General features: G+C 50.7%; 1 long non-coding RNA gene across 1 annotated transcript; it reads left to right on the top strand.

The window, feature by feature from the left end:
- Window positions 1–4,967: 4,967 nt before the first annotated feature.
- Window positions 4,968–15,040, top strand: LOC103785945 (uncharacterized). The gene is made up of 3 exons (XR_004670055.3): window positions 4,968–5,879; window positions 6,175–6,324; window positions 14,080–15,040. It is a non-coding gene; the product is annotated as an uncharacterized LOC103785945 (long non-coding RNA).
- The last annotated feature ends 966 nt before the right edge of the window (window positions 15,041–16,006 follow it).

Genomic DNA, 16,006 nt, shown 5'->3' with positions numbered 1-16,006 from the left:
CAGACAATCCTGACACTCACGTTACCCTTTCATTGGCAATGGTGGTCTTTGTTCGTGTGAATTGAGATTTTCCTGGTTCTTTGTATGCCGTGTAATTTTGGATTGTATCCTGGACATTTTAAATATTCTCTTATGAGATTCTGAGCTTTCATTAAATCCTTTGGAAAAGGTTGAGATTTTTGTTTAAGCAAGCAGGAAACTTAGTTGAGTTCCAGCTGCATGTTTCTGCCCACCTTCTGTGGGTTGTGCTTCCACGGGCAGCTCAGTTTTCAGTGCCTTCAGAGCACTTTTTTTATTTTGAGACGGGGTCTCGCTCTGTTGCCCAGGCTGGAGTGCAGTGGCACGATCTCGGCTCACTGCAAGCTCCAGCTCTCAGGTTCACTCCATTCTCCTGCCTCAGCCTCCGGAGTAGCTGAGACTACAGGCGCCCGCCACCACGCCTGGCTAATTTTTTGTATTTTTAGTAGAGACGGGGTTTCACCGTGTTAACCAGGATGATCTCGTTTTTCTGACCTCATGATCCGCCCGCCTCGGCCTCCCAAAGTGCTGGGATTACAGGCGTGAGCCACCGCGCCCGGCCCTTTGGAGCAGTTTTTAGGTCCATCCCACATGTGCACCATTGAGTAGCGGGCCTTTGGGCCGAAAGGTGGTTCAGTTCTCGAAGTCTTTGCCGTGCGGTTTAGGGTCAGATTCATGCCACATGCAGCTTTCAGGGTGGCGATAGGACCAGGAATTTATAGGTAATGTTAGGTGGTTGCTTTCCGAAGCTTCTCCAGCTCTGCAATCGTCCTGATACACTTTGGCCCACTTTGGTCCTTTGGCCAAAAACCTAGGGCTCTGGTGACCCTGCTGTGACATGCACCTCTGTGAGTGTGCCCTTGTCTGGTGTCAAATGGTGGAGAAAAGAAAGAGGGAAAAGAGCAATGAGGTTTGCTGTGCTCTCTTGGGATCGCAGATCCACTAATCAGGGAGAAAGCTCTCCTCCCTTACTGTTTCAGCTCTTGTGGGTTCCTGTTGGGGTCTCTGCCGACACTGTCACAGGGTTTATTGGGGGCTGGAGTGTGAGAATAGAAAAAATGTGGAATTTCCATATTTTCCCTGAGCATTGGGAGGCCTCTTTCATGTTTCTTGAACCAGAATTAGAGGGCTTCCCCTGGAGATTTCTCTGTGCCAGCACCTACCTTTGTTTTTCAAACTGCATTGTGTTCAGGCCAGGTGATCCTGGAGAAGAACATGGTAAATCACCACCAGTTTGGTGGTACTTTGACATCTGGTTTTCTTTTGCAATCTGCCTGCTGCAATTTACTTTTCAGAGTCCTCCAATAACTGGTCCATGCGTATGTTCAGGTGTCACAGTTGTGTCCAGAGGGAGAGACCGGGTGGAATGCGCTTACTTCATCACTTCTGAAGTTGGAATCCTTCCCTTTATTTTTTTAAAGATAACTTCACTGGGCCAGGTGCAGTGGCTCACACCTGTAATCCCAGCACTTTGGGAGGCCAAGGTGGGTGGATCACTTGAGTCCAGGAGTTTGAGACCAGCCTGGCCAACATGGTGAAACCCCATCTCTACCAAAAATACAACAAATTGGCCAGGCATGGTGGTGCACTCTTGTAATCCCAGCTACTCCAGAGGCTGAAGTGGAAGAATCATTTGAACCTGGGAGGTGGAGGTTGCAGTGAGCCGAGATTGTGCCACTGCACTCCAGCCTGGGTGACAGAGTGAGACCCTTTCTCAAAAAAAAAAGAAAAAAAAAATTCACTGTATGGAATTGTAGGTTGACTTTATTTATTTATTTATTTATTTTTTGGGACAGAGTCTCACTTCTTACTCTGTCACCCAGTCTGGAGTGCAGTGGCACAATCTCGGCTCACTGCATAGGTTGGCAGTTTTTTGTTCCTTCAGTACTTTAAAGATGCTGATCCACTGTCTTCTTGCTTGAATCATTTCCCCTAAGAAATCGGCTGTCATTTTAATCTTTGTTTCTCTGTATGCAACATATCTTTTTCCTCAGGCTGCTTTCAGGATATTCTCCTTCTCACTGGGGTTAAGCAGTTTGATTGGGATGTGCCTGTATGTTTCTTGTTTTTGAGGTTCATTGAGCTTCTTGAATTGGTGGGTTTCTGGTTTCTGTCAAATTTGAAACATTTTTAGCCATTATTTCTTCAAATAGTATTTCTGCTCTGCTCTCCTCCTTTGGAGATTCCAATTACATGTATATTAGGCTGCTTGACATTATTCCCAAACGAATTCTCTGTTAGTTTTTTAAAATTATTTTTTTCTCTTTGTGTTTTGTTTTGGATACTTTGTATTGCTATGTCCTTATGTTCACTGATCTTTTCTTCTGCAATGTCTAGCCTGCTATTAATTCTATCCAATGCATTTTTCTTTTTTTTCTTTTTATTTATTTATTTATTTATTTTTTTGAGACAGAGTCTTGCTCTGTTGCCCAGGCTAGAGTGCAGTGGTGCAATCTCAGCTCACTGCAACCTCCACCTCCCAGGTTCAAGTGATTCTCCTGCTTCAGCCTCCCAAGTAGCTGGGATTAAAGGCATGTGCCACCATGCCTGGCTAATTTTGTATTTTTAGTAGAGATGGGGTTTCTCCATGTTGGTCAGGCTGGTCTTGAACTCCCAATCTCAGGTGATCCGCCTGCCTTGGCCTCCCAAAGTGCTGGGATTACAGGTGTGAGCCACCCTGCCTGGCCAAAGTTGTAATAACGTTTTAAACATTCTTGTCTGCTAATTCTAGCATCTATGTCCATTCTGAGTCAGTTTTGATTGATCTTTCTTCTTACCATGGGTCGTGTTTTCATGCTTCTTTGCATGCGTAGACTGTTTTGATTGGATGTGAGACATTGACATTTTATTTATCTATTTACTTTTTGAGATGGAGTCTTGCTCTGTGGCCCAGGCTGGAGTGCAGTGGCGCAATCTCAGCTCACTGCAGCCTCTGTCTCCCAGGTTCAAGTGATTCTCTGCCTCAGCCTCCTGAATAGCTCGAATTACAGGTGTGTGCCACCAGGCCCAGCTAACTTTTGTATTTTTAGTAGAGATGGGGTTTCACCACATTGGCCAGGCTGGTCTCGAACTCCTGGCCTCAAGTGATCCGCCTGCCTCGGCCTCCCAAAATGCTGGGATCACAGGCATGAGCCACCATGTCTGGCCGACATTGACATTTTATATTGTTGGTTGCTAGATTTTTGCTGTTGTTGTGATCATTTCTAAAGTATTCTTGAGCTTTGTTCGGGGATGCAGTTAAGTTCCTTGGGAACATTTTGATCTATTCAGAGCTTGTTTTTAAAAACTTCAAATCAGTGTTTGGTCTAGGGATAATTATTTCCATGACGGAGGCAAGACCCTTCTGAGTAGTTTACCCGATGCCATGTGAATTCTAAGATTTTCCCGTCTGGCTGGTAGGAGCAGTAACAACCCCCACCCTGTGTGAACACGGGGAGCTGCTTCCTCCAATCTTTTTGGGTGCTTCTTTGCCCAGCCTTGAGTCGTTTCCCTGCCTACATGCACTAATTGTTGCTTTGCTGAGTGCCTGGAGGGGACCCTCTGCACGTCTCCAGAGCTCTCTGTGCAGCTCTCTCCTGTTGTGTCCTGTGAACCTTCCTGCCTTGTCTTCCCTGGACTCGGCTCTGTCTCTTCCACTCGGGGAGTCCATTGGTCTCAACCTGGGTTCCCCATCCCTGCACCACAGCCTGGAAACTCACCCGATGGGAGAAGCTTGGGGAATGTTAGGGCTCACCTTGCTAGTTTTCCTCCTCTCAGGAATGTCTGTCCTTTGCTGCCTGGTGTCTCATGGCCTGAAAACCATTGCTTCATACTTTTTTTTGTTGTTGTTTTGGTTGTTTGGTTGGGAGGGTACATCCAATCTCTGTTACTCCACTTGGCCAGAAGCATTAGTCTCTGCCTAATCATTTAATCAGGGTGAAAATGTCAAGAAAATAACACTAACATTTACTGAGCACTCCCAACATGCCAGATGCAGTGCTAAGAACTTCATTTTTCTTATCCGTAGAATCCTCGCATTGATTTGCATAAGCTGGTGATATTATGACACCATTTTCCACATGAGGTCCCTGAGTTTTGCAGAGGCCATGGAGCTAGTTAGTGGTATAATCGCCACTCAAGCCCTGGTCAGTGGGGCTCTTGGCCACACCGCTGTCCTGCCCTATTGGTGGGCAGGTGTCATGCTGCAATAGGAAGCTCCAGGAGGCTCTTTTCAGGGGCCATTCCAGGACACTGAGGGCTGTCTTTGAATGGAATTTGACAGTACTTTCTGTGTGTCTTCAAAAACAGAGGTGACCCTTCTCAAGAAGCTTAAACTTCTGGTGATAACCTTAATTTAGTCATTAACTTTTTACTTCCTTATCCCATTGTGTTGTCTTCCATTGACTTGAATTTCTCCCAGGGTTGGAAATATGAAGGGGCCATAAGTCTGGCCACAGTGGAGACCCTCTAACTTTACATGTGGGGGCATTTCTCTGGAGTTAGTAGCAGAAGGTCCAACGTGCACTAGCTTAACCACAGAGATCTATTATCTCATGTGAGCACAGGTTCTGAGGCAAGGTGGGCTGCAGGCACCATGTGATCAGGGCTGCATCTCCCTTCCTTTGACTCTGCCTCCCCTTGTCCTGAGGCCCCCTCCCTCATGGCTTTAGGATGGCCGCCTGCCTGCTGCAATGAGAGGAGCTTGCTCATTCACACCTGGTGGGAGAAGGACAGGTGGAGTGAAAGTCCTTCTCACCTCTCTGATTGGCCAGCCTAAGGCATGTGCCTGCTCCTGGACCTATTAGAGTCACCAGAGGGAGTCTGTGTGCTGATTGGCTGAAATAATCCCTGGCAAGGAGGATGACATACTGTGATTGGCTAATTGGGATCCGTCCAGAGTGAGAGATGCGCTCAGCCTCCCAAGTCCATGGGCAGCGCAGAGAAGGGGCCAGTCCTTTTGGTTTTGGGTGCCAAACCCAGAGCTGGTTCCTATAGGGAAGGAGGGAGTGGAGAAGGCAAACGGAATGGCTGGCGAAGCTGTCAACCAGGCAGAGGTGGACGGTGCAGCGGGTGGAGAGCCAGGCCTTGTCCTGGGTCCTCCAGCACGTCACTGTGGGCAACGGGCAGCTCCCAGCCCAGGCTCCCTTCCTGCTCCTGCAGACTGGGAGGACTGCAGGACTAGCTGCACAAGACAACTGGCATTTCTCGGGTGCACGCTTGGTGCTGCCTCAGCACGATGTGAAGGCTGCGTGTGCACCGTCCCATCCCGGAGCCTCCCGACTTCCCTTGGGGAGGGGATCATGATCACTTCAGTTTAGAGATAAGGAAACAGGCGTAGAGAGGTTAAGAAACTTGCTCCAAGTCAAACAGCTGGTGAGCAGCAGAGCCAGTGCTGACGCCTGTGTCCCTGGGACAGGCCATGTCCCTGGCAGCCCTAAACCAGGACACCCACCTGGCTGGGACAGGAAGGGCAGCGCCAGGTTCTGGGGTCTCCTCCATCCCCTCCCTCAGGACCTGCCTAGAGCGGCTGACTGAGAAATCCTCAGGAGGATGTGACGATGACTGATGCCTTCAAGCTCCCACTGGGCACACACAGGCAATTCCTCCATGAAAAGAGATGAATTCACAAAGGAGAAAGTGTATAAAATATTAAGAAGACATTAAGCTGAGGACACGTGAACCCCTGGGCAGCGAATGCAGGAGGCGGGGGCTGTGCCTCTGGACGCTGCAGCTGGGCTGGAGCCCTCTCCCTGCCACCATGGAAACAGCAATATCAGAAAGCACAGTCCTGGTTAGCGGCGTGCTCGTGTCATGTGCCTGTCAGTTCTGCAAGCATTTGTTGGATGTGAAGGTTGGTGTGATGACCACGCTGCCCACAACAGGTCAGTACATTCCCAGGACAGTCCTGAAAGGTGGGTTCTCTTTTTTCCATTATCCAAATAAGGTCAAGGACTCAGAGAAGCCACATAACCTAGCTAGGAGGAGGGTTCAAGCTGGGTCTCCCTGTCCCCAAGCCACACTCTGGACCCCCACTCCTGACGCTGAATAACTGAGGTCTCCTTCTGGCCCCCTCCCCACCTCACTCTGCTCGGGACACGTGGCTGCATAGGGCTTCTATGCCCCAGAAACCAGGTGGCTCCTTTCCTCCTAGTCCCTCTCCTAATTGTTGTGTTGCAGGCAAAAGAGTGCAGACAGCTGAGGCTCCTCACTTCCCGCTCCAAAGCTCAGAACCTCCCTTCCCTCCTGGATCCAACAGAAGCAGTGGCCACTGCTGCCTGTGCCTCTCAAACTTGTCACCCACGGATGCTGGGAAAAATGCACATAAAAGTAAGATTATGATATTTTTTGTAAATGAGTGATGCAGCAACTCAGATCTGATTTGGGCTGTCAGCCCAATCCAGCAGAGAGAGAGATGGCTGCTGAAGCATTTGCGTGTGTTCTCAGGGAACATTTATTGTGGAAAGCTGGGCTCCGATAAAACTTTCATATAAATTATTCATTATGGAATTCAGATGAAATGCCAAACACCCTCCCACTAAGGGACTGCCTTTTTTATTTTTATTTTTATTTTTTATTACTTCTGAAGAGAGAGTTTTAGCATCTAACGCCATCAGATGCTACTTAGTGGGGAGAAATGGATTGGTCTGCTGAGAGAGTACTGACCTTATGTGCGGGTCTCTGAGGACACCTGGCTTTTCTTAAAGGAGCCAGTGGACCACAGGCCAACATCCTGCCCGGGACCTCTGATTTTCTGAGGGGCACTGGGAGGTGAGAGTCCCTGTCTCTCTTGCTGACTGTACTTGAGAGGAAAGTGGGTGGCGCCTACAGCACAGCCCTCTGAAGCTCACAGGGCACCCTTTGGGCCCAATCCAGTGGGTCTGCTCTGGGAGAGAGTTGGGGCAGGTGCTATCTCTCTCTCTCTCTCCCTTTTTTTTTTTTTTTTGAGACAGGGTGTCACTATCGCCCAGCCTGGAGTGCAGTGGCACTATCAGCTCACTGCAGCCTCCATCTCTGGGGCTCAAGTGATCCTGTCACCTCAGCCTCCCGAGCAGCTAGGACTACAGGCATGAGCCACCACGCCTGGCTAATTTATGTATTTTTTTTGTAGAGATAGGGTTTCACCATGTTGCCCAGGTTGGTCTCAAACTCCTGGGTTCAAGTGATCTGCCTGCCTCAACCTCCTAAAGTGCTGGGATTACAGGCATGAGCCAACACGCCTGGCCTGTCTCTCTCTCTCTCTTTTTGAGATAGAGTCTCACTCTATCACCCAGGCTGGAGTGCAGTGGCTCGATCTCAGCTCACTGCAACCTCCTGGGTTCAAACAATTCTCCTGCCTCAGCCTCCCAGGTAGCTGGGACTATAGAGTCATATGCCGCTATGCCCTGCTATATATATATATTTTTTGTATTTTTAGTAGAGATAGGGTTTCAAGAAGTTGGCCAGGCTAGTCTTGAACTCTTGACCTCAAATGATCCGCTGGCCGCAGCCTTCCAAAGTGCTGGGATTATGGGCGTGAGCCACTGTGCCCGGCCTTTTTTTTTTTTTTTTTTTTAAATGAGAAGATGAAGGCTCAGCGATTGTCATGGGCTGAATTGTGTATCCCCTTACCAAATCCACATGCTGAAGTCCTTACCCCCAGAACCTGTGAGTGCGACCTTATTTGGGGATAGGGTCTTGGCAGAATTAAGTTAACATGAAGTCATTCAGATGGGCCCTAATCTCACAGGACTGGTGTCCTTCTAAGAAGGGGAGGTTTGGACACAGGCATGCGCAAGCACACACAGAGGCCATGTGACAGTGAAAAAAGCCATCTGGGAGTCAAGGGGAGAGGACTCAGAAAGAACTAGCCCTGTCCACACCTTCTTCTTGGACTTCTGGCCTCCGGGACGGGGAGAGAATAAGTTTCTGTTGTTGAAGCTGCCCAGTTTGTGGCTTCAGGAAACCAACAGAGATGGAGGCACTTTTCAAGATTTGCCTTAGTGGAGCGGGACTCACCGCCTTGGCCATGTGATCCTGCCTGCTGGTGTTTTTCGGTTGGAGGAAGTGGGAGCTCACTTTGCCAAGTCACCCTGAGGCCCCACATGACGCCAGGACGCAATGAGAGCGAAGCTTAAACAGGAACTCTGCTAACGTCTTTATTTCTTCCCTTTGAAGAACCCTGGAAAGCTCTCTGTAAATATTTGCGAAGTTAATTTCACAACCCACAGATGAATACATGAATGAATGAGTGAGTGAGTGCCAAACACAGCGCTGTCCCGACACCTGCCTTGTGTATTCAATGACCAGATGTGACTTCCTCTAGGGCCCCGAGCCAGCCATAGCCTCAAGTCACTCCTGTGCCCTGAGGGCAGGGGTGCCAAGGGGTGAGGTCCAGTGGGCTGCTACGCCCTCAGCGCCGGGGCCTCTCGGACTCAGCCTTCGGGAAGAGTTGAGGTCTGCCCTCCGAGGCAGTCACTGGTGGGAGAGGAGGGTGAGGAACACGCCGCCCAGAGCTGTAGCCGCCGGGCAGCCTGGGCTTTGCTTTTCCCTTCCAAGGCTTTCCCTGCATGGCGAAGTGGCTGGCTCTGTTCACATTCAGGCATGGCCCAGAACAGCTTCACATGCACCTCAGATGATCTTTTAGGGGTTTTTAAATGTTCATTTTTTAGCAGTAGTTATCATTTTCTTTTCCCATAGGGAGAAACAGGTGGTGCATAAACAAACAAACAAAAAAACCCCAAAAAACCTCTGACATTTATTGGATTTCTGCTGAAAATATTGAACAGTTCACAAAGGGGTCTTTGATCAGAGAACCTTTCAGATCTTTGGTGCTTTTGTGCTCACCGATTCCAGGCCAGGACACCAATGCTCCCACAGCCTTGAAGCCCAGCGGGAATGGGCCGGTCCAGGCTCAGCAGCCCCATGGCTCTCCCTCTCCTTTCTTCATTTTCCACCAGCTCAACGTCCCTTGCCCCGCCCCACTGCATCCATACACATGTTTTGGTTTTGATTGTTTGCTGACACTTTTTTGTTAGCAGCTCATTGAAGATTTCCAGTCTGCAGTAAAGACTCAGCCATAGAACCTTCTGGAGTCCCTGCAGCCTGGCTGAACCACGAGCTGTCCCATGTGCTGCCCATCCTACGTTCTGTCTGCAGGGAACGTTCTTTCCCTCCACACCCTCAGGTCCCCGAGACCAGCCCGGTCCAGGCTTTGGGGTCTGCCTGGCTGTCTCCTTGTCCTCCGCTGCCCCGCCACTCCTGTCCCCAGCCTGGACCCAGAGCACTGTGTCTTGGCCTTTGTCAGGCTCCGTCTATCCCCGCACCTCAGGGCCTGGTCCCTGAACCAGTGCCTGACTTTGAGGGTCCACTCTGGCCTCAGTGAGTGACAGGCTTTCAGATCACCACGTAAATGAATCAACTTCTGGAAGAAATAATGACAACATGGGTGTTTAAAAACATTTGTTCATTCAGCGTCTACCCTATCTTTGGAATGATGCCTTTTTTTCCCCTCTGAAAAGAGCAGCATTTGGGGAGAGAGGGAGGCCTCGCCGGCGGCATTGGCGGAACCCAGGATGGGAGCCTGCCATGCCAGACGCCAGACACCCCAGGGTTCCCGCATACCTGTTCCCGATTGCATGAAGCGGAGGGGCCTCCTCCTCCCTCTTTGTTTGTGTTTTCCCCCTCCCTCTGTCCCTCCCACATGCCCCCACCCTGAGTCGGGATCTGTGCCGCGGTATAGACTGCAGTGAGTTTTGACCTCCTCCTCGCCATCCTCCTTGTCTTTTATTTAAAAGGCAGCAGAAATGGGACTCTGGTCTCTCTCCCCGCCCCTCCCGCCAACAGCTGCACAGTGTGGAGTTCACTGTTCTGTGGCTCTGGGCCTTTGTGTCTGGGCGCCCGTAGTCCTGAGTCCTGCACAGTGGGGAGAGGTGAGGGCAGAGACAAGAGCGAGGTGACGGGACAGCCGCCTTGTCCTCAGCGTCCCTCCAGGAGCCCCTCAAGGTTGGAATGGCAGGCACCAGGTCCCTCCTGGAGCCTCTCGTCTCTGCTAGGCCGTGATGTGTTGTAACATGTTCCTGGAGCACTTCCTCACCATCTGTCTCCCTAGCTGGATTATCACTCCACTCCGAGAGAGGGGTTCCAATTTGCAATTGTAAATTGTCTTTTTTCCCCCTTTTCACTCCACATGCAGGGACTCTGACAGCTTGAAGGGCCTGTCGTGGTGTGCAGTGAGCATGGCTTGTTTTACACACGGCACAAAACACATTCCCTCTGGAGTCCCTGGGGGGATGGGGACAGTCCCCAGGGGTGCTGGGTGGGCGGTGGAGGCCAGGCGAGTAGGAGGCTGCGAGGGAGGGAGGCAGACGCTAGACACACGGTCTTTCTCCAAGTTGACCTCGGGCTGATTCCTGGACTCGACCCTGGACTCCTCCAGAGAATCGAGAGCCCATCCTGATGAGCTCATGTGTGCAATGAGGTAAGAGCGGATGGCACCGGTGGCACCTGACCTCTCGCCTCTGTTCCTTTCCCGTGAAAGCCTTTACACCACAGGGCAGGGGCCAGAGGGCTTCCTTGCTACACAGCCGGGCCCTGTCACTTCCCCCACATGGCACCCTTCACTCTCCTCACCCTGCTGGGCCCTGCATAAGGCCTGCTGCCCACCACCTGCTGCCCTCTCTGTCCCGGGGGACACCGACCTCGTCATCATTGTGCCTCGAACACACCAGGGCGCCTTTCACAGGCATCTGCCCCGCAGACAGCTTCACTGCTGAATTCTACCAAACACCTGAAGAGGAGTTAATATCAGATCTTCACAAACACCTCCAAAAGACGGGAGGAGAAAATGCTTCTCAGCGCCTCTTGAGTCCAGTGATCCCTAGGTGCCAAAGCCGGGCAAAGATACCACAGGACAAGGAGCTGGCAGGCACAGCCTCTCCCAGGTCTCACCCTCCCGGGAGGCTCCCTCCCGCCGCTGACCAGGGCCTCCGCTTGAATGCCTGCCTGGGAGGTTTCCTGATTGTTCTAGCACCGGCTGCTCAGTGCCCCATCCCTCCCCCAGCCTTGCTCCCCTCCCTGTGGGGTCCTGCTGGGCACATGTGCCTGGCCCACCTGTCCGACGCCACCCCCCTCTCTCTGTCCCTGGGCCGATGATCCCATCTGGTTGACGCTTTCTCTCGTGTTTGCATCGGCTGTACCCAGAGCGGCACCTGGTTGCCAGAGGGCACCTCTGCTTGCATGGCGTGTAGCAGAGATAATGGCTCCCAAGATCCTTGGCCATGGACTTGTCCCCTCATAGTCAGGGTGGGGTGGGCCTTGCCTCTGTTCCTGGAGCCGTCCCTCCCATAGCCTTCGATGGCACCCCTGCTTGGGTCTTCACCTCCCGCACCCTTGCATGGATACTTACCTCCCGCACCCCTGTGTGGATCCTCACCTCCTGCACCCCTGCGTGGGTCCTCACCTCCTGCGCCCCTGCGTGGGTCCTCACCTCCCGCACCCCTGTGTGAGTCCTCACCTCCTGCACCCCTGCAGAGTCGGCTGCATCAACAAGGTGCATGGATCTGGCATGTTGCTGGCTACAAAGCCCCTTTGGTGCCTCTTCTGCACCTTGTTGCAGGGTTGATCTGCACCGAGGTCAGCAAAATGCTTTTGGCTCCTCCTGTACAGAGGATACTGTAAGGATCCTACTGTTAAGGATAGGAAATCGAGGCTGGCACATCCCAAGATGGAGATGGCGTTCACGACAGCCAGGGGCCAGGGGATGATGAGCTGGTTTGTCCCAAGAAAGGGTGAAGCTTGTGACATGTATGAAGCATGGGTGGGCAAGGTGGCACGCGGGCACCCAGTTCCAGTCCAGTTAATCCTCAGGGTTGAGCTCAGGACCAGCAGAGCCAGGGCCAGACCTGGTGCACGGACCTGCAGGCCTATAGGGCATCTAGTGAGGGGGTCCCTTTCAGGCGACACAGGGACCGTTCTCCAGGGGCCACTAGGAAATCTCAAACCCACAGTTGGGCCCAGGGCAGCAGCAAGGTCGAGTTCAAGAATAATGTCCAGTGGGAGGCTGAGCTTTGTCTAAGGCCTGCAGAGGATCCCTGGGGATGCTGTGGGGTTTTCATAGGACCTGGAAGGAGTGTGGGATCTGGGAACTTGAAGCCCAAGGTACAGCCATTCAGCACCATAGGTGTGGCCCAATTTCTAGGGTAAAGATGACAGTTTGGCCTGGGAAACATAACCCTGCTTGCTCAATTTTGAGGTCCAGGGTGTTTTTTCACCGGCTCTGCTTCCCAGAAGGGCCCCGTTCCTTTTTGGGGTTTCCTAAAGGCATCGGGGCCTGTTTCTTAGACTTGAGATCCAAGGCAAAGGGGCCTTTGCTCACTTTAAAAAATTTCTTTTTTATTGGTGCATAATAGGTGTACAGAGTTTCTGCATGCATGTAATAACTTAATACATTAATATAATTTGTAAAGATCCAATCAGCGTAATTAAGGCATCCATCACCTTCAATACTGGTCTTTTCTTGATGCTGGAGACATTCAGATTATTCTCTTCTGGCTGTTTTGAAATGTACAATAGATTATTGTGAACTATAGTCACCCTGCTGCTCTAACACTAGGACTTATTTCTTCTATCCAACCGTATATTTGTACCCATCAATCACCCTGTCTTCATCCCCCCACTCCCTTCCCCTTCCCGGTCTCTGGTACCCACAATCTACTGTCTACCTCCGTGAGATCCACCTTTTAGCTCCCCTGTGTGAGTGAGAACATGCCGTATTTGCTCTGCTTTGCTCATTTCACTTAACATGGTGGCCTCCAGCTCCTCCATCTTGCTGACTTTCAGGACCTCATTCTATGGTAGCTCCATCCACTCCCCCAAAAAAATCCTCTGCCGTCCTTATGTGCCCTGAGAAGACTGTTTCCCAAATAATGCTACGGTCCCCCTTCTTCCCCCCTGCCCCAGGGCCTGAGTCCACTCCCGCACACCAGCTCCCACCTGCTCCCAGCCTCCCCCTCCCATCTGCGCCGGCTGGGTTTTGGCTTTAATTTCAGCAAACACAGGCAATTCTTCTTCCCACTGGGGATGAGAACTTGCAGAAATATCACAGCGAAGGCAGCCTCCTCGGCTCCTACCAGCCAAGGAAAAGCAAAAATCCATAGGCGCTGCGCAGGGTGTGATTTACCTCCTGAGAAGCGCACATTCCCTCCACCCGGCATCATCATCGTGTTGATCTCCGCCCGGAGCGTCCACAGCGCTCCTGACAATGCGAGTCTTCCCCAAATGGCACCTCTTTCATAAAGCGAGACACAGGTCCTGCAGTCCAGGGAGGAGGCAGAGGGGAGTGCTCGGCCCCACACCTGGGCCGTGGGACCGGTGTGAGTTCAGGTAAAGCCACACGGATGGAGAAATCACTCATACACTCAGTGAAAGCAGTGTTCTTGATGAGTTTGAGTCAGCGCCGGGAAATTAGGGTCAGAGTCAACTGCAGCAAATCAACATCCTCTCTGCCCCTCAGTCTTCTCCTCCGCAGAGTGGGCTGGAAGGTCAGTGCTTGCTGGAACTGTCATCTCTGTGCTCAATGGTGATTGCAGTGACTGGTGTGAACAGCCTTCAAACGGGTCCTTGGCGGGGGTGGGAAAGTGGAGGGGGGCACGCCGTCACACAGGCTCCTTATTAGGGATTTCTTTCCCTTTCTGACCTTAGAAGGATGCCAGAGATCTGGAGCTTTGGCGGTGGATGGACCTGGGTGTGAGTCATGGCTCAGCCATTTGCCAGCTGTGCAAACTCAGACAAGCTGCTTAAGCCGCGTCACACTTACTGTAAAGGGAAGGTAGATGGGGGATCAGGTATCGTACAGGGTGCGTGGCCCTTAGGAGTGTCTGGTCCATAGTGAGGGCCCCGTGCATGGAAGACATAGCAACCAGGATGTGTGCTTTCTCTGAGCAGTGGCTTTGCTCTGTGGTGTCCACCGCTTGTTCACTAATTTTGAGGACCTGGAGCTGGTTTTGAGGACCCTCCCTAGCAAGTACCTAGGAGTTCTGCCACACACAGGTTGAGCATGGATTCATCTCTGGCTTCAACTCACAGCTTTCCCACTGCTTTCCTTAGGCCGGTGGTTGACGTGGTCTCCATGAGCTGTGTGCATCCTTCAGTGACAAGACAAGATTTGTGCCCCCCGGGAAGGTCCCCAGCCTCCCCCCACCTGCCCTCTGAAAATCTTCCTTGATTTCCTCTCATCCGTCCCTCAGGGGTCCTGTCTTTGTGATGTCAGCGTGAAGTGGAATTCACAGAATGGCTAAAGTGGAGGGAAGACTTAAAATGCATTGGATGATGATAGCAGCCTCATTTACAATCACCACGACTTGGAAGCAGCCGAGATGTCCTTTGGCAGATGATTGGAGAAATGAACTGTGGCACATCCATGCAGACCATGGAATACTATTCAGTGCTAAAAATGAGTGAGCTTTCCATCCATGTAAAGACATAGAGAAACCTGAAATGCAGATCACAAAGTGAAAGGCCAATCTGGAAAGGCTACACACCCTATGACTCCAACCCTGTGACATTCCCAAAGAGGAAAAATTATGGGGACAGTAAAAAGAGGAGCTGCCATCATTAGGGAAGCAGGAGCTGAGGAGAGTCAGAGTGACACCACTGAAAAATCTTCTCTGTCTTGAGACTAACAAGGTACCTTCCTTGCCAGTCACAACCCATGGTCCTAAGATGGTCACAGCTAAGGAGGCAGCTTGGTACTGCCTGCAAGGACAAACTCCTAAAACAACAGAAAGCCCAGATGTCCCAATACCCATAGCAATATGTGCTTTCAAGATAATTATAGATATGCTTTGATGTACTCATGTACTAGACTGTTAAGGATAGTTTTCTTTAAACCAGTAGCATAATCAATTTTGTCATGCTGTCTGCTCCCCCTCACAGAGTCGCAGCTTGGTTTAGTCATTACGTAGACAAGACCCCTATATAAGAAAAACTTAAAACAAAGACGGTGCATTCTCTCGGAAGGTCCCGTGATCTGTAATGGAGTAGGTTTTAATAAACGTGCTTCCTTCACTGCACCTTGTGACTCGCCTTGAATTCCTTCGTGCGTGAGATCCAGAAACCCTCTCTTGGGGTCTGGATCAAGACCCCTTTTCCGGTAACACCATGGGTTGGGGAGATGGAGGGATGAATAGGTGAAGCACAGGACTTTTTTGGGGCAGTGAAACTCCTCTGTATCATACTGTCACAGTGGGTCCATGTCATTAAACATTTGTCTAAACTCATAGACTGTACAACACCAATGGTGAGTCCTAATGTGGACTATGGACTTGGGGTGATTGATATGGTTTGACCATGTCCCCACCCAAATCTCATCTTGAATTTCCATGTGTTTGGGGAGGGACCCAGTGGAAGGTAATTGAATCATGGGGCGGGTCTTTCCTATGCTGTTCTCCTGATAGTGAATAAGTCTCAAGATATATGATGGTTTCATAAACAGGAGTTTCCCTGCACATGCTCTCTTCTCTTGTCTGCCACCATGATTATGAAGCCTCCCCAGCCACGTGGAACCATAAGTCCAAAAAGCCTCTACTGTAAATTGCCCAGTCTCAGATATGTGTTTATCAGCAGCGTGAAAATGGACTAATACAGTGATAATGACATGTTAATGTAGGTTCATCAGTTGTAATAAATGTACTATTTGGTGGGGGATATTAATAGTTGGGGAGGCTGTGTGTGTGGGGGTGGGACAGAGAGTACATGTGAACTCTCTGTACCTTCTGTTGGATTTTGCTGTGAGCCTAAAACTGCTCTAAAACCATATAAAGTCCATTTACAAAAGTATCTGAGAGGCTAAATCTATCTCTATAAGAAATATGAGGAAAGAAGTAGTGGGGGAGATGCAAAAGGTGAATGGGGTGGGGGTATTAGAGAGGATTTCTGGAATTTGCCCTGTGAGAGGCTCTGAGACAGATATAGGAGGAAGAGAATTAGGGAAGGGAGAAAAGAAGTATGGCTGTGGGCTCTAAATTAGATCCAT

Source organism: Pan paniscus, chromosome 1, assembly GCF_029289425.2.
Source record: "Pan paniscus chromosome 1, NHGRI_mPanPan1-v2.0_pri, whole genome shotgun sequence".
In the NCBI taxonomy this organism is placed as follows: Eukaryota; Metazoa; Chordata; class Mammalia; order Primates; family Hominidae; genus Pan; species Pan paniscus.
The sequence above is the reverse complement of the archived record's forward strand: the minus strand, read 5'-3'. Positions and strand labels throughout refer to the sequence as shown.